The sequence below is a fragment of the Hyperoodon ampullatus genome, assembly GCF_949752795.1.
Source record: "Hyperoodon ampullatus genome assembly, chromosome: 13".
NCBI classification, from domain to species: domain Eukaryota; kingdom Metazoa; phylum Chordata; class Mammalia; order Artiodactyla; family Ziphiidae; genus Hyperoodon; species Hyperoodon ampullatus.
In genome coordinates, this window is record NC_136926.1 from 8,273,867 (window position 1) to 8,292,741 (window position 18,875).

Below are 18,875 nucleotides of genomic sequence, written 5' to 3' on the forward strand. Positions count from 1 at the left end.
CGGAGCACAGGCTCCGGACGCGCAGGCTCAGCGGCCATGGCTCACGGAACTAGTTGCTCCGCGGCATGTGGGACCTTCATGGACCGGGGCACGAACCCGTGTCCCCTGCATCGGCAGGCGGACTCTCAACCACTGTGCCACCAGGGAAGCCCTCAATTACCTCTTAAGTAAACATTTCTAACATTGATGCAAGAAAAGAAAAAAGAGAGAGGCACAATAACTAGCTGCAACACACAATCTTTGAATTTTAAAAATAAAAAACAGGGCTTCCCTGGTGGCGCAGTGGTTGAGAGTCCGCCTGCCGATGCAGGGGACACGGGTTCGTGCCCTGGTCCGGGAAGATCCCACATGCCGCGGAGCGGTTGGGCCCGTGAGCCATGGCCGCTGAGCCTGCACGTCCGGAGCCTGTGCTCCGCAACGGGAGAGGCCACAACAGTGAGAGGCCCGCGTACCGCAAAAAATAAATAAATAAAAATAAAAACCAGCGGCTTTAAAAGACATTATTAGGGGACTTCCCTGGTGGTCCAGTGGCTAAGACTCCATGCTCCCAGTTCAGGGAGCCCAGGTTCCATCCCTGGTCGGGGAACTAGATCCCACATGCATGCCACAACTAAGAAACCCCGCGTGCCGTAACTAAGACCTGGTGCAGCCAAATAAATTTTTTTTAAAAAGACAATTGGTGAAGTTGAATTTGAATATGGACTTCATATTATAGTGTATGGATATTAAATTTCCTTAGTAAGATAATGGTATTGTGATTATATTAGAAAATCTTATTCAAAGGAAATGAATGCTGAAGTGTTTAGAGGTTCAGTGTCATGATTTCTGAAACAAATTTTCAAGTTGTTCAGGAAAAAAAACTATACACACATATGTATGTATGTATGTATGTATAAAATGAGAGAGTGAGAAAAAGAGGCAAAATGTAACAATAGGTAAATCTCAGTGAGGGTTTGAAATTTATTTTTCCAAAAAAAATTGTTTTCCTATACGGTCGGAAACCAGAGCTATTGTTTAAGTCACTATATAAAGTTGTTATTATTATAATGGACCTAGATCCTGTCCCTTTATATGCTTTCATAGCTCTCAAAGCCTTTCCATCACCTCCACCTCTGCTCTCATCCCACCACCCCAGATTTCCGAGGCCTCTCAACTTGTCTCAGCTTCTAGCTGCTGCTTCCATCCATTCTCCACACGGCAGCCAGAATAACCTACCCAAGGAATAACATTGTCACTCCGCTGCTTAAAAGCTTTCAGTGGCTTTCCAGCACCTTTTCTTATCCTTCAAGACATTTCTGATCCCTGCTTGACTTTTGACCCCTACGCCCGCCCCCAACACACACACACACACACACACACACACACACACACACACACACACACACAAACTTATATCCAGCCACACTAAATTGCCAGCAGTTTCTGGCACATTTATTGGTCAGTCTCTCTCAGCACTGGGTCTTAGCACCTGCTCATCCCTTCTCTAGGACATCATCTCAGGCCAGGTTGGTTTCAGCTCCTCCTTTAAGATCCATCCAGCTCTGGACTTCCCTAGTGGCGCAGTGGTTAAGAATCCGCCTGACAATGCAGGGAACACAGGTTCTAGCCCTGGTCCAGGAAGATCCCACATGCCGTGGAGCAACTAAGCCAGCGAGCCACAGGTACTGAGCCTGCGCTCTAGAGCCTGCGCATCACAACTACAGAAGCCCGTGTGCTACAACTACTGAAGCCCGAGCACCTAGAGCCCGTGCTCCACAACAAGAGAAGCCACCACAATGAGAAGCCTGCACACCGCAACGAAGAGTAGCCCCCGCTCGCCGCAACTAGAGAAAGCCTGCGCACAGCAACTAAGACCCAACACAGCCATAAATAAATAAATAAAAATAAAATAATAAGATCCATCCAGCTCAAACATCACCTCTCCTGGGAATCATCCCCTAACCTGCTCCAAAGCTGGACTGTTTACTGCACTTTCCATTTGGTATCATAAATGCATGTTTACCTGTGTGTCCCACACACTGAGGACTCAGAGGCTGTGAACTGAGGCTTGCCTTCAGATGTTTGACTGAGTGTTTAATCAAGGATTCTAAGGGAACACACGGAGAGAATAATCTGCTCCTTCCTTATTCCAATTGTTCTGGTTCATCTTTTTTTTAAATTTTTATTGGAGTATAGATGATTTACAATGTTGTGTTAGTTTCAGGTGTGCAGCAAAGTGAATCAGTTATACATATACATATATCCACTCCTTTTTATTTTTTAGATTCTTTTCCCATACAGGCCATTACAGAGTATTGGGTACAGTTCCCTGTGCTATACAGTAGGTCCTTATTAGTTATCTATTTTATGTATAGTAGGGTGTATATGTCAATCCCAATCTCCCAATTTATCCCTCCCCACCTTATCCCCTGGTAACCATAAATTTGTTTTCTACATCTGTGACTCTACTTCTGTTTTATAAATAAGTTCATTTGTACCCTTTTTTTTTAGATTCCACATGTAAGCAATATCATGTGATATTTGTCTTTCTGTGTCTTCAGTGTACTTCACTCAGTATGGCAATCTCTAGGTCCATCCATGTTGCTGCATGGTAATCTTTTGTTCTTTTTTATGGCTGAGTAGTATTCCGTTGTATATATGTGCCACATCTTCTTTATCCATTCCTCTGTCGATGCACACTTAGGTGGCTTCCATGTCCTGGCTATTGTAAAGAGTGCTGCAATGAACATTGCAGTGCATGTGTTCTGGTTCATCTTACCTGCAGTGGCCACAGGCAGGCAACATAGCTTTCGTTTTACAAAGCTACCAAGATGTAGGAGAACTTAAATTGTTTGCCTCTTCCAAACATCCATACCTTTCTCATTCTCATTTCAGAACAAGAAGGAGGCCAGGAGAAAGGGAATTGGGAAGTAGACTCAAGAGCTACCCACAAGACCTGGGCAGTCACAGTCACACTCCCTGCCTCCAGGACCCTGCAGATCTTCCATATTTTCCCTCTGCCCTGGCCTACTGGGAGCCAGGCAAACTGGGAAGTCAATTACCCTCAGTACCTGCATCTATAAATCAAGAGGCTGGACTCCAAGGTCTTTTTTTGGGGGGGGGAGCACACCCCGAAGCTTGATCTTAGTTCCCTGACCAGGGATCGAACCCGGGCCCAAGGCAGTGAAAGCGTGGAGTCCTAACCACTGGACCACCAGGGAATTCCCTCCAAGGTCTTAACTGGTGGCAGGTTTGTGTGAGTTGGCTCACTGAGAGTTTTAAGAATTTTAGTTGCTCAGTCAGTTCAGGGCCCCATCATGAAATAGCGGGCATACTCAGAAGGGTATTTAAGGTATGTTTAATGAAAAGGTTATTTAGAGAGTCACCGGGCAAGTTTAAGGGAGCAAATAAGGGATAATGAAACCAGCTAGGACTGGCAACAATGGGGTGGGCTATCACCCCCAGATCTGAAGGAGCAAGGGGAGGGAGCAGTTTGGGATCCCAGAGAGGGTCGTAGCCACCCATAGGAGTGTGGTCTTCAGTAGAGGAACACAGCTAATGTTAAAAAAAAATCTGGGGACTTCCCTGGTGGTCCAGTGGCTAAGACTCCACGCTCCCAGTACGTACAGGGGGCCCGCGTTCAATCCCCGGTCAGGGAACTGTATTCCAAATGCTGTGACTAAAGATCCCACATGCTGCATCTAAGACCCGGAGCAGCCAAATAAATAAATAAATAAATATTTTTAAAAAAACGTCTGGCAGAGGGGGCTCCCCCACCCCCCATCTCCCCACTGCCAGTCTCCTCTCATCTGCTGGAGTCTCTGGTTGCCAGAGAGCAAAGGGGGCTTAGGGCATAGAGTAAGACATAGAGCGACGAGCCTTGGAGGGGCGCACAGAGTATCCAGCACAGATGCCAATGCTTAAACATTTGGGAAAGTAAGATGCAGAGAGCCACAGAGTACATGACACTGTTTTCATACAACAAAGTCATTTCCCCCTTATATGTGCCTGTAATATGCTTGGATATGATTGCCTAAGCATGAAGCAAGGTAGGGGATTATACATGTGAGATCGTTAATATTTAGTAGCTGGGCAGAGTAGAAGGGGCAGGAGAGAAAGCAATTTAGAAAATAGGATATTGGCTAATATGAATTCAGAGTAATTTAACACAGGAATAATTGTTTAAGAGCACAAAACTGTAACTTCAAGTGAGATAGATCATGGTAGATGCTGTTTCTAATGGCAAGATTTTGGCAACAACTTAAACATTTGGTTCCAGAGTTGATTAAAATAATCACGACACAGCCTTTCAAAGAAACACACGCACACTTATGATCAACACAGGCATTTATTACCGTGAACAGTGTTTACAAAGTATACACAAAATGTCACAGAAAAGTATCATATGTTTATACATTTTTAGAAAGTGGTCTGGGTAGATATGCCCGAATTGTCCATGGTGGTTTTCTGTGGTTGAAGGATTATGAATGGGTTAGTTTTCTTTACTTTTTTTCCCTTTTTTCTCTTTTTTTTCACTTTTCATTATGTGTATTTTTTTCTATATCAACTTGCATTAATTCTGTTAGAAAAAATAAAATAAAATATATATCTGAGCTGGTTAAACAGGTGTGGTCAGCTTGTGAAAATTCAGAAAGCCATATACTTTTTGCATTTTTCTATGTGTATTATTAACCTTTGAAAAAAATACTTTCTATCAATATCAAAAAACACACTCATAAAAAAGTTAGAATACAATATTTTATTGAGATGAAAGCCACATGACATAAAATTAACCATTTTAAGTGAACAATTCATTTCGTACATTCACAACGTCGTGTAACCACCACCTCTATCTAGTTCCAAAACATTCTCATCACCCCAAAAGGAAAACCCCATACCCATTAGAAGTGACTCCCCAGTCCTCCCTCTTCCCAGCCCCTGGCACCCACCAATCTGCATTCTGTCTCTATGGATTTACCTATTCTGGTTATTTCCTATTAATGGAATTAAAATAAATTTTTTGGGGGGGCCACACCACGAGGCTTGTGGGATCTTAATTCCCCAACCAAGGACTGAACCCAGGCCCTTGGTAGTGAGAGTGCGGTGTCCTAACCACTGGACGGCCAGGGAATTCCCAAAAACAGAACAATTTTTAAATCAATGGATTTCACATAAAAATTCAAATTTCCAGCTTCTCTTGAACAAAATCTGGCCAAACTAGCCCACAGGGGATAACTGGCTGAAGCTGAGTAATCATCACCCTTGTTGACAAGGCGTGAGCCTAGGACTCCACAATTCCACCCAGCTCTTCTCTCTTCTACATCACCCTCCTGGCTTCTGGGGCATTTGGGTTCCAAGACCCAGGACTAATGACTACTCAGACCCCCCCCGCCTTTTTAAAAAAATAAATAAATTTATTTATTTTTGGCTGCATTGGTTCTTCGTTGCTGCGTGTGGGCTTTTTTTTGAATTTTATTTTATTTTTTATAGAGCAGGTTCTTATCAGTTATCTATTTTATACATATTCGTGTATATATGTCAATCCCAATCTCCCAATTCATCCCACCACCACCACCACCGCTTTCCCCCCTTGGTGTCCATACGTTTGTTCTCTACACCTGTGTCTCTATTTCTACCCTGCAAACCGGTTCACCTGTACCATTTTTCTAGGTTCCACATATATGCGTTAATATACGATATTTGTTTTTCTCTTTCTGACTTACTTCACCCTGTATGACAGTCTCTAGGTCCATCCACGTTTCTACAAATGACCCAATTTCGTTCCTTTTTATGGCTGAGTAATATTCCATTGTATATATGTGCCATATCTTCTTTATCCATTCGTCTGTCGATGGGCATTTAGGTTGTTTGTGAACTTCCTTTAGTTGTGGTGAGCAGGGGCTACTCTTTGTTGCGGTGTGTGGGCTTCTCATTGCAGTGGCTTCTCTTGTTCCGGAGCATGGGGGCTTCAGTAGTTGTGGCAGGCAGGCTCTAGAGCGCAGGCTCAGTAGTTGTGGCGCATGGGCTTAGTTGCTCCGCAGCATGTGGGATCTTCCCAGACCAGGGCTTAAACCCGTGTCCCCTGCATTGGGAGGCAGATTCTTAACCACCGTGCCACCAGGGAAGCCCTCAGACCCCTTTCATCTGTAAAAATCTTGAAGATCTCCAGACGCGGGGAGACACACCAGAAAAAAATGAGAAACTTGGGCTGGGTGTAGAGGGAATGAATCTCAACTCTACCACTTATAGTATGAGCCACTTAGCTTCTCCAAGCCTCAATTTCCTTAACTGTAAAACGGGTATAATAATAACACCTACTTCGTAGGGCTGTTATATTAAATGCAAAGCATTGGACACATAGTCAGTCCTATTCCTGTAGGTACCGAAGACTCATAAGAGCACTCCCTAATATTCAGAAATGGAAAAAGGGAGTTCAGAGAGGTTAAGCAATATGTTGAAGGCAACACAGCAAATTGGAGGCCAAAGCTAACTCCCCTATTGCCCTTGTGAAGAATGAAAGTCAGTGTTCCGAACTGAAAGGTGTCAGATGTTCAAAAGTTTAGGGACTTTGGATGGTGGGGACGCAGGTTCAGTTCGAAAGGGATCAATGGCTGATCTTGAGTAACTTCACCCTGGCCTTATGCAAATAATGGAGCAACTGACGAGATAGTTGTTTGGCCAGAGAGGAAAGAGAAAACCCTTTGATGTGCCCTGGGCCCTGATGTCATAGCAGTTGCTGGTCCTCCAGGGCCACTGATGTCCTCTGCCCTTTCCCCAATCATGGGGGCCTCCCGTCCCCTAAACCTCAGGCAAGCAGAGCAGTTCCTACAGGCTCAGGAGAGCCCACTGTGAAGTCTTCAGGAAGTTTGTAAAAAAATTTTTTAAATACCAGATTACTTAAAATTAAATAATGTGTATTAAAAATTACATTAAGGGCTTCCCTGGTGGCGCAGTGGTTGAGAGTCCGCCTGCCGATGCAGGGGACACGGGTTCGTGCCCCGGTCTGGGAGGATCCCACGTGCCGCGGAGCGGCTGGGCCCGTGAGCCATGGCCGCTGGGCCTGTGCGTCCGGAGCCTGTGCTCCGCAACGGGAGAGGCCACAACAGTGAGAGGCCCACATAACGCAAAAAAAAAAAAAAAAAAAAAAAAAAAAAATTACATTAAAAAGCAGAACAAAATTTAATATAAAATTACAACTAAATAAACTATCATGAAAACAAAGGTAATAAATGCTCAAATCTCATCATTTCCTAATTATTTCACTACATTTTAGTACTACCTAGGCTTTTGCCTATTTTTCTGTGATACGTTACTACTTATACTGTTCTCAACTCCAAGTTCAAACTACCTTACGTTGGTAGTTTGAACCTGGCCACAGGGGCACTTACACCACAGAATTCAGCAACTGCTACAAACTAATGCTTAATTGTTTTATTGATTGTCTAGGGCAGGGTGAGCAAACTATTGGCTCTCTGTCCAAATATGGATGCTTGTCTGTTTTTTTGGTTTTTTGCTCACAGCCTGTTTTCTGTTTAATTAATTAATTAATTTTTAATTTATTTTTGGCTGTGTTGGGTCTTCACTGCTGCCCGTGGGCTTTCTCTGGTTGCGGCGAGCAGGGGCTACTCTTTGTTGCAGTGCGCAGGCTTTTCGTTGCGGTGGCCTCTCTTGTTGCAGAGCACAGGTTCTAGGCATGAGGACTTCAGTAGTTGCAGAACGCGGGCTCAGTAGTTGTGGCTCGAGGGCTCTAGAGCGCAGGCTCAGTAGCTGTGGTGCACAGGCTTAGTTGCTCCGTGGCATGTGGGATGTTCCTGGACCAGGGCTCGAACCCATGTCACCTGCATTGGGAGGCAGATTCTTAACCACTGAGCTAGCAGGCAAGTCCTGACAATTTATTATTTGGGCAAGCCTTCATCTTCCTGAGTCTCAGTTTCCTCATCTGTAAAATGGGAGAAATAATAGTGAGTTGAGAAGATAAAATAGGCACAGTGCTTGGGAGTGGCACAGCCAGTGGGGAGAGGCAGGGGGTTCTGCCCACCCCAGGTGCAGGTAGCAAGGCTGGTCATGGCATGGGTTCTCCAGAAGCAGAGGCTGAGATGGAGCTTGGGGTACCAGATGTTTTTAGGTGTCAACACCGGTGAAATGAAGGGGGGAAGCCAGACTGGGGAGAAGGAGTAGTCAGTGGGGGAGGCCCAACAGGCCTTGGCCAACCCCAACCAGGGGCTCTGGAAACAGACTTGTGGGTCAGAGTTGTCCCCCACTGGGCTGAAAGGGCCGCCTTTCCACCCCTGCCTTGTTCAGCCACCAGGTGTGGGCTGCCCTGGGAAGAGGCGACCTCGGGCAAAGTCCGTGCAGCTGTGGGAGATCCCACAGGAGCTGATAGCCAGCCACTCCCCCAATGCCCACCCCTGCACCTGGGCAGCAAGTCCTTCCTTGAAGGGAGGTGGAACAGAATATCTATCTCCATGCCTACCCCAGGGCTGCACTGTCCATAGAGAATTTTAAAATAATAATAAAAACTGCTAAAAGTCTGTTGACTTTATCATTTTGTGCCAGCAGATCTAAACAATATCAATGCCAGTGGCTGAACAGACAACTGCCACTGCCCCCCACCTTGGTTCCTGATATTGAATAAGTGCTCACAGACAGTGTTGCTGTTGTTACTATTATTCTTAGTCTTAGTCTCTTTGTGTTACTCAGGATTAGTGGTTGTAAATACCAGAAATCCAACTCAAAGTAGCTTAAACAAAGGAGGGGAATTTTTTTTTTTTTTGGCCATGCCACGCAACATGTAGGACCTTAGCTCCCCGACCAGGGATTGAACCCATGGCCCCCTGCAGTGAAAGCACGGAGTCTTAACCACTGGACCATCAGGGAAGTCCCAAGGAGGGGAAATTTTGGCTCACCCAGAAGCATGCCTGGAACAGGTCACTCAGATATCAGGAATCTGTCTCCTTCTCTCATTGTTGTTTTGCTGCGCTGGCTCTATACACAGGCACATTTGCCCTCCATGGAGTCAGACACGGCACCACAGCACCATTCAATTAGCTCAACAAACCCAGAGCTCAGAGAGAGGCCCTTTCTCAAGCAAAAGTCCCAGGGCAAACCCACATTAGCTGGCTGTGGTCAGGCACCCAAACCTGAACCAATCACAGAGATTTTCATTGGCCAGTCTTGGCTCACATGCCCCCAAACCACATGGACAGAGAAGGGGAAGGGATGGTTCCTCAAAGGAAAAGTGAGATGCTGTGGTTAAAGGAGGAATGGATGCTGGAGAGGCAAAACCAACGAAATCCAGGACACTGCTCAACGCCCCAAAGTCAAGCACAGAAGACAGCCTTCTGTCCTGGGCACATCAGACCCTGGGCACCCATTGCTTACACAGTTTGGGACACTAAGACTCAGAGAGGAGCTGGAAGTGGCCCAAGATCACATCGTCTCCAGAGCCCAGGGATCCCGTATCCCATGCCATCAACTCTCTGGACCCTCCAGGCCACCACTGATGCCTGGTGATACAGCTGCCTGTCACCCCAAAGCTCAGGCATGTGGGCTCTGTGCCCCAAGAGATAAGGACCAGCCCCACCCAGCTGGCCCTGCCCCGCTGCACTAGTCCTGATAACAGCTGGGCACCCTGGCCAGCCCTCACACCCTCTGTTCCCAACTGTTATTTCAGCCCTTGTTGGGGAGTCTGTGGAGCCTGACAGAGGATGGGGAGGTTCTATCCATGGGCTTGTGCCTCTGAATCCTCATTAGTTCTGTCTGTTTGGGGATCTGGAGTTGTAGATTCCAGGAAACAGGGCACAGGGCTGTTTAACTGTTTGGGGGTCCAATTTTCAAATGTAAAAAAAGCCTTTTGGTTTATTTATGTTCCTCAAATATAATAAAGAATCACAAATAGGCCACTGGGCCACTCCAGTCCAAGCACAGCAGCTATCCACAGCTTTCCCCTGTGCTGACCTTGAGCAGAAGCCTTTAAAGTCCTGATGATGTTGCAACTCTGCTATAAAATCTTCAAAAGCTCTTCATTCCCTCAAAGATAAAGCCCAAGCCCCCTAACCTGATATTTGAGACCCTTCCATATTCCTTATAATAATAAGCATAATTGGTAACTGTTAATTGAGTCTATCGTGTGCCAGGCATCAAGCAAAGCACTTTACGTACACTAGCTCAGATGATCCTCGTAACAACCCTATGAGGGAGGTACTACTATAATTCCCATTTTACAGATGAGGAAACTGAGGCTCAGAGAGGTGAAGTGACTTGCCCAAGATTGCTCAGCAGGAGTCCCCACCTCTGCCTACATCAGGGCTTTGCTCCCCGCTAGCCTGTGCACAGAGCTCCCCTGCCGGCCTGCAGTGCTCCTACCTCCCTCATATCCCCTCCCTGCACCCCCGCCAAGCCAACCCTTCCCAGTCAGCCACACGCCAAAGGAAGAGGAAGTTTCTCCAGGGTCCAGGAGGCTGGTTTGCTCCTGCTGCTTGAAAATGGGATCAGGGGTCATTCCCAAAGCATTTTCCAAAAACGACGACAGCATGGTGGGAAGTGACTAGCGTATAGACTTTGCAGAGAGTCAGGCTTGGGTTCAATTCTCAGTTCTGTCACTTTTTAGCTGTGTTCTAAAGGACACGCCTGTAAACCTCCATTTTCCAATCTGCAAAATGGGGATGATAGCCCCTACCTCACAGGGTTGTTAGAGGATTTAATAATTAAAGGGCATAGGGACTTCCCTGGTGGCGCAGTGGTTAAGGATCTGCCTGCCAATGCAGGAGACACAGGTTTGAGCCCTGGTCCGGGAAGACCCCACATGCCACAGAGCAACTAAGCCCGTGTGCCACAACTACTAAGCCTGCGCTCTAGAGCCCGCAAGCCACAACTACCGAGCCCACGTGCCACAACTCTGAAGCCTGCGCACCTAGAGCCTGTGCTCCGCAACAAGAGGAGCCACCGCAATGAGAAGCCCACACACTGCAACGAAGAGTAGCCCCCGCTCGCCACAACTAGAGAAAGTTCGCGCACAGCAACGAAGACCCAATGCAGGCAAATATAAATAAATAAATTTATTTTTAAAAATAAGAAGAATCTGCCTGCCAATGCAGGGGACACAGGTTTGAGCCCTGGTCCAGGAAGATCCCACATGCTGTGGAGCAACTAAGCCCGTGCACCACAACTACTGAGCCAACGCACCACAACAAAGAGTAGCCCCCGCTCGCCACAACTAAAGAAAGCCCACGCCCAGCAACGAAGACCCAACGCAGCCAAAAATAAATAAATTTATTTATAAAAAATAAATAAATAGGGCCTCCCTGGTGGCGCAGTGGTTGAGAGTCCGCCTGCCGATGCGGGGGATACGGGTTCGTGCCCCGGTCTGGGAGGATCCCATATGCCGCGGAGCGGCTGGGCCCGTGAGCCGTGGCTGCTGAGCCTGTGCGTCCAGAGCCTGTGCTCCGCAACGGGAGAGGCCACAACAGTGAGAGGCCCGCGTACCACAAAAAAAATAAAAATAAAAAAAAATAAAAAAAATAAATAAATAAATAGGGCTTCCCTGGTGGCGCAGTAGTTGAGAGTCCGCCTGCCGATGCGGGGGAGGTGGGTTTGTGCCCCGGTCCGGGAAGATCCCACATGCCGCGGAGCGGCTGGGCCCGTGAGCCATGGCCGCTGAGCCTGCGCATCCGGAGCCTGTGCTCCGCGACGGGAGAGGCCACAGCAGTGAGAGGCCCGCGTACCGCAAAAAAAAAAAAAAAAAAAAATTAAAAATAAATAAATAAATAAAATAAAAATAAAGGACATAGCGCTTAGTATGCTTAGTCTAGTGCCTGGCACATAAAACAAAGCAACCAGAAAATCTGAGTTTTTGTTGTTCTTATTATTATCTTTTTTAAAGTGTTCTGCTTCTAGAGGTGACAACTTGAGACAGATCACATTCCTTCAGCTGAAGATCTTTTAAGTTAAAAAATCAGCCCCCCTCCTTAGATACAACACCAAAAGCACAAGTGACAAAAGAAAAAATAGATAAGTCAGACTTCACCAAAATTAAAAAAGTTTGTGCTGCCCATGATTCCAGCAAGAAAGTGAAAAGACAACCCACAGAATGGGAAAAAATATTTGCAAATCATATATTTGACAAGGGACTTGATTCCTGAAAAGGGAATACATAAGGCACCATCACAATTCAATAATAAAAAGACAAATAATACAATTAAAATGTAGGCAAAGGATATGAGTAGATATTCCTCTAAAGCAGGTATGCAAATTAACAATAAGCAGATAAAAATCAACATCGTTAGCCATTAGGTAAATGCAAATCAAAGCCACAATGAGGGGACTTCCCTGGCGGTCCAGTGGTTAGGACTCCGTGCTTCCACTGCAGGGGGCATGGATTTGATCCCTGCTCAGGGAACTAAGATCTCACAAGACATGCAGTGTCGGAGGTAAGGGGTGGGGGAGACCACTTCACTAAGAGATGCAACAGCTAGAATAAAAAAGGTAGATGACAACAACTGTTGGCAGAGGATGTGGGGAAGTTGGAACTCTCGTGCATTGCTGGTGGGAATGTAAATAAATAATAATAAATTTAAATAACCAGAACCAGAAGGGAAATTAGACATGAAGAGAAGGAAATAAACTGTAGCCTGGGGTGCTCCCAAAAGAAGAGGATTCCAAACGGCAAGGCTGAACTGGTTCTCTTTATTTAAATTCCATTTGGGACTGATTCACTTTGCTGTACATCTGAAACTAACACAACATTGTAAAAATCAACTATACTCCAACTACACTTAAAATCAACAAATACCTAAAGTTATACAACTTAAAAATAAATAAATTCCATTCAATGGCTGACAATCAATGACATGTTTTACACTGTGGAAAATTCAAATAAACTGAAAGAACAAAATTTTAAAAGATCCATAAACAGTGTTTTTTTTCTACAAATGGTAAGTTAAAAACACTGTTCTGTACCTTGTTTTTTTTTTTTTTTTAACAATGTATCTTGAAGGTATTTCCCCACCACTAGATAGAAAGTTTCTTCATTCGTTTTATAGTTACTTAAGGTTTCCTTGTATTTAACCAACCCCCTGTTGATGAACATTTAAGTTGTTTACAGTATTTTCGATGATGGTAGATGAACCAAGACAAATGAACAGCCTTGTAAATGAGGGTGGGGATTCATGTGGGTAGTAGCTATAGCACGAGATATTATGCCTTTTTCTTTTTTTTTTTTTTTGCCATGGACATCTTTGGAAATCCTGCGAAGCCTCTGCCTGGTACAATGTACCAAAATTCCAGACTCCCAGAGGCAAGCAGGTGATCTGCATAAGCCACATTGTCGAGTTTAGACCTGATGAGCTTCTCTTATCAGTAGTTTGTCAATTACTCCTCAATAAAGCTGGGGTGGTGGGGGGAACAGCAGCTTCTCTTCTGCTGCAGCCAAACCAGAGAGCTGTGTCCCAAGTTCAAGAGACAACCGAGGCCTTCTCATGCCCTTTTTTGTCGTGTTGGTCTTAGAACACAAGCTGGGTCCCTCAAAAATATGCAAGTCATGGCAAACTGTCTCTAAAGTCAGACGTGATTTCACAGGAGCTCATTAGCAACTAAAGACCGTTTCCAAACCTCAAAAGTGTATCTCCATTTAGAGATTGCCTCTCTTTTTCATTGTCTCCTTTTTATTCTCAGAAGGATCCAATAGGCAAAAATCATAGTAGTAATTGTTCTGTTTCCGATACTCAAAGAACTCAAATTCCAAGCTGCCCATGTGGCAAAATGCAAGAAAGTTTTGTCCCAGTGATGCTTTCTTTTTTCTTGCAGCTCTCCCTAGTGATGATCCCTCTCATACTTATGAAATTATAATTATGTAACATTTTATATCTGCTTTAAACGTACATCCATATGTAATAGCTATAAAACGCAAAGCCATTAAAAAAATTCCTCCCCCTTTATTTTCATTGCAAATCTATTTAAACCCCTAGCAATAAATTCAACATTCACGGCAGGGGTGGGAGGGGGGCAGGGGGTCGGGTGGGCGAAGTTATGGCAGCAGCAGCTAGAGCATCCTCCCCTGCCCTTTCTTCCCCTCTGGTTTATCTAAAGCTTTTCTGCAGCTCTGGGAACAGATTTAACTTTTTTCTTCCCACTTAGAGGAAAAACTAATGCAAACTTTCAACATCTGGGGGGCCACCTAAAGCTCACCTTTGGGAATGTTTGGGCTGTTCTTCCTTCTGTCTAGAGGAGAGAACAAAAAACCAAAGGCAACACCCACACTGGGCATTTCCCCCTCGTTTTAGCCTGTGCAGCCTGAAGAAACCAAGGGGATGCAGCTAGTCGGCTCTCTTGGGGCTCCATCTGTTGCTGTCAAACTCCAGAGGTAGGGCTTCCCTGGTGGCACAGTGGCTGAGAATCCGCCTGCCAATGCAGGGGACACGGGTTCGAGCCCTGGTCTGGGAAGATCCCACATGCCACGGAGCAACTAGGCCTGTGAGCCACAACTACTGAGCCTGCGCGTCTGGAGCTTGTGCTCCACAACAAGAGAGGCCGCGACAGTGAGAGGCCCGCACACCGCGATGAAGAGTGACCCCCGCTCCCCGCAACTAGAGAAAGCCCACGCACAGAAATGAAGACCCAACACAGCCAAAAATAAATAAATAAATAAAAATTTTAAAAAATTTTTTTTAAATTTAAAAACCCCCAGGCCTGCTCCCTGACAAAATGCACTTTAGACTTTAAAAACAAAAAAACAAAAAAACAAACCCAGAGGTGGGCTTCCCTGGTGGTGCAGTGATTGAGAGTCCGCCTGCCGATGCAGGGGACACGGGTTCGTGCCCCGGTCTGGGAGGATCCCACATGCCGCGGGGCAGCTGGGCCCGTGAGCCATGGCCGCTGAGCCTGCGCGTCCGGAGCCTGAGCTCCGCAACGGGAGAGGCCACAACGGTGAGAGGCCCACGTACCGCAAAAAACAAAAACAAAACAAAAAAAAACCCAGAGGTAATTTTTACCTCTCACAACAGGTTCCGCTGTAGTTAAGCTGCTATCTCACACTGCCGGCAACTCCACAGCCACCCAGGCATCAAAGGCTGGTCAACCATCCCAGGAGGCCACGCAGGCCACCCAAAGGCCCCTGGCAGGTAATGAGTGCTCAGCAAGGTCTTCAGAAAGGAGCTCAGGGCCAAGGCCACCTTAGTCATGGTCATGAGGAAGAAGAGAGACAGTATTTACACAGCTAGGAATCTCACATTCACATCTTAGGAAGGACATCCCTTGCAAATCCATCCTTCCTTTCCCAAAACAGTATTTCTGCCATCTTTCAGTGAGTCGAGGGTCTGTCAGGCAAATCCCACTGCTGCCACCACTGTGTCAAGGGTTCCCAATACCACCCCCAAGTTTGATGATGTTTGAGGAGGGGTCACAGGACCCAGCATATGGTCAGACTCACGGCTAAGTCGTATTACAGGAAAAGGAGCAAACTCAGCCCAGGGAAAAGAAGTGTGGGTAAGGTCCAGAGGAAACCAGGGGCAAGATGCTAAGGGTCTTCTCCCAGCGGGGTCACACAGGATACACTTATTTCCCCCATCAAGAGGTTATGAAGTGTTTACCAGGGAAGTGTGCCTGAGCCTAAAGCTCCAGGGTTTTCATTGGAGGCTGGTCACGAAGGCACCCACTGCACAGCACATACCAAAACCCCAGGCTCCCAGGAGACAAGCAGGTGTTCGGCATAAGCCACATTGTACAGTTTAGGCCTCTTATCATTTCTGGGGATGGTGGGAACCTTCCTGAAACCCAAGTTCCTCGATGCCAACCAAGGCTCAACCTTGCAAGCAGGTCTTTCTACAAATAGCAGCCTCAAGCCTGCTGTGTTCACCCTTTTCTACACACCAGGGCCCAGTGGAGGGTGAGTCAGTGAGCCCATCTGAATAGTGGGCTCCTTGAGCAAGGCCTCTGGGACCCAGCTCCTAGCTCAGGAGGGGCATAAACTGGCCACTCGGGAACAAAGAACCAAGACAGCCATAGCCATCCGCTGCTGACCTCTTCTCCAACTGGGCCCAGCCTGAGAGGGAGCATCTGGGAGGGGACACGGGGGCTCCAAAAACTGGGTCCTGCAGGTCCCCCGCTCCCACCCCTGCCCACAGATGGGGGAGGCACCTAGGGGTGTATCCCGAGTGTGACTGAGACCCACAGTGTTTCTGGGAGCAAAGTCCAGAGGGTAGGAGGGACGAAGACAACAGCTCTGGCCAGCTGAGCTGGACACTTGACTTTGGCATCCAAGGCTGCTGCTGCTGCCGACATGCTTCCTTGATTCAGTAAACACTGACTGTGCCGAGGACACAGGCCAGGCCAGGTTCCACGAGCGGGGGTTTGAGTCAGCTGCCGAGAGCAAGGGGACGAGGTCCTCCTCCTCACCCGGGACGGGAGGGCTGCGCTGAGACACCTCCCCACCGTGGAAACTTCTGGCCTGTGAGCGCCACTCTGGGCCACCTCCACCCCCATTTTCTCTAGTTGGAAACCTAGACCCAGGAGACCAAGGTGGACACTGAGGGCAGGCTGGCCCAACAGGGGCAGGATAAAGAGGTGGGGCCACCTCGCCTGCCTCCAGATTTGCCCAGAAAACGGAGAAGAGGAAAAAGGTGTCTGGACTGGTGGAAGGGGATCCAGCTTCAGAAGCAAATAGGCCAGAGCTTGGATCTCTGTTCTTACCAGCTCCACAACCCCAGGGACATATGTTCCCTCTCCGAGCCTTGGTTTCCCCATCTGTCTAGTTGGGGGATCAATATCTCCCATTTGTCTAGAAGGCAAGACAGAGATGAAAAGTGTGGGCTCTGGAGTTAGAATAGCCTGATTCCCATTCCATTTCTACTCTGCCACTTGCTAACTGGGTGGCTTAGGAAAGTTCTCTGATTGTCCTGGGCCCCACCTCGGGGGTTGCTGACTAAAGCTGACCCATGGCAACCAAGCAGCTGAACCTCTGACCTGGGGCTGGGGAGTTCTGAGAGGGCTTCCTGGAGGAGGTGGAAACTTGAGAGTGGCCCAGGGGACCTAGCAGGTTTTGCTGAGGAGGGTGGGGAGGGGGGCTCCTCCCTGCTACAAGCCCCTCTCTGCTCCCTGGTTGGTAGGGAAAGACATGGGAGGCAGGGAGGGAGGAGGAGGAGGAAGAAAAGAGGGGAGTAATGTCAGGCACCTTCTTGCTGTTTGTCAGTTTTTCTCATCTGAGAAATGAGAATGTTGGATTGAATGATCCTAGAGGTCATAACTTGCCAAGATTATCTGTTTTTCTGTATTAAAAAAAAAAAGGCTTCTCACACCACAAGCAAAAGCAAAAATAAACAAGTGGGACTAGCATCAAACTAAAAAGTTTCTGCACAGCAAAGGAAACCATCAACAAAATGAAAAGGCAACCTACTGAGTGGGAAGAAATATTTGCAAATCATATATTTGATAAGGGGATAACATCTAAAATATATTGAATATAAAGAATTCATAGCTCACTAGCAAAAAAACAAATAAATCGGATTGAAAAATGAGCAGAAGATCTAGACATTCTTCTAAAGAAGACATACGTACAGATGGGAAACAGGTACATGAAAAGATGCAGAACATCACTAATCGTCAGGAAAATGCAAATCAAGACCACAATAAGCTATCACCTCACACCTGTTAGAATGGCTATCATCAAAAAGACAAGACGTGGGCTTCCCTGGTGGCACAGTGGTTGAGAGTCCGCCTGCTGATGCAGGGGACACGGGTTCGTGCCCCGGTCCGGGAAGATCCCACATGCCGCGGAGTGGCTGGGCCCGTGAGCCGTGGCCGCTGAGCCTGTGCGTCCGGAGCCTGTGCTCCGCAGAGGGAGAGGCCACAACAGTGAGAGGCCCGCGTACCGCAAAAAAAAAAAAAAAAAAGACAAGACATAAGCATTGGTAAGGATGTGGAGAAAAGGAAACCCTTGTGCACTGCTGGTGGGAATGTAAATTGGTGCAGCCACTATGGAAAACAATATGGAGATTCCTCAAAAAATTAAAAGTAGAACTATGATCCAGCAATTCTACTTCTGGGTATATATCAAAGAAAACAAAAATACTAACTCGAAAAGATATCTGCATCCCTATGTTCACTGCAGCATTATTTACAATATCCAAGATATAGAAGCAACCTAAGTGCCCATCAATGGCTGAATGGATAAAGAAAATGTGGTGTGTATATATACACACAGTGTAATATTTTTTCAATATTTATTTATTTATTTTGGCTGTGCCAGGTCTTAGGTGCGGCGTGCAGTATCTTTAGTTGCAGCACCTCGGATCTTTAGTTGTGGCATGTGGGCTTCTTAGCTGCAGTACATGGACTCAGGTGTGGTATGCATGTGGCATCTAGTTCCCCGACCAGGGATCGAACCCACGGCCCCTGCAGTGGAAGCACAGAGTTTTAACCAATAGACTGCCAGGGAAGTCCCATAAACTTTTTTTTTTTAGTTTAAATAAATTGGAAAGAAAACCTATGAATTATTTATAATTAGGACAAAATAAATATTACTCTCAAAAGAACAACAACAAAAATGGCTAATGCAGGACATTTAGGGAGCCAAAATGCAAGAGGTTGGGGTGGGGTTGGCACAGTCCCTGGCTGCGACTGCCAGCATCAGGGTCTGGGAAGAGTTTCCAGGCAATGAGGATAGTTGATGAAGTCAGTTCCCCAGGAAAATGTCTCAGCAACAGAGTTTCTGGGGACTGACGTGGAGCTAGAAGCAGGGGGCTGTCCTGGAGCCCTCAGGTAAATGCCACAGCTGGCCAGCAGTCACCACTCCATCTTCCAGGAAAGTGAGCCTTGAGGATTCGGGGTATGGGGGATGCTGGGGAGGAACCCAGGCCTTCCTCCTCCCAGAGCCGTAAGCTCCTCCTTCCCACCACTCTGGGCCA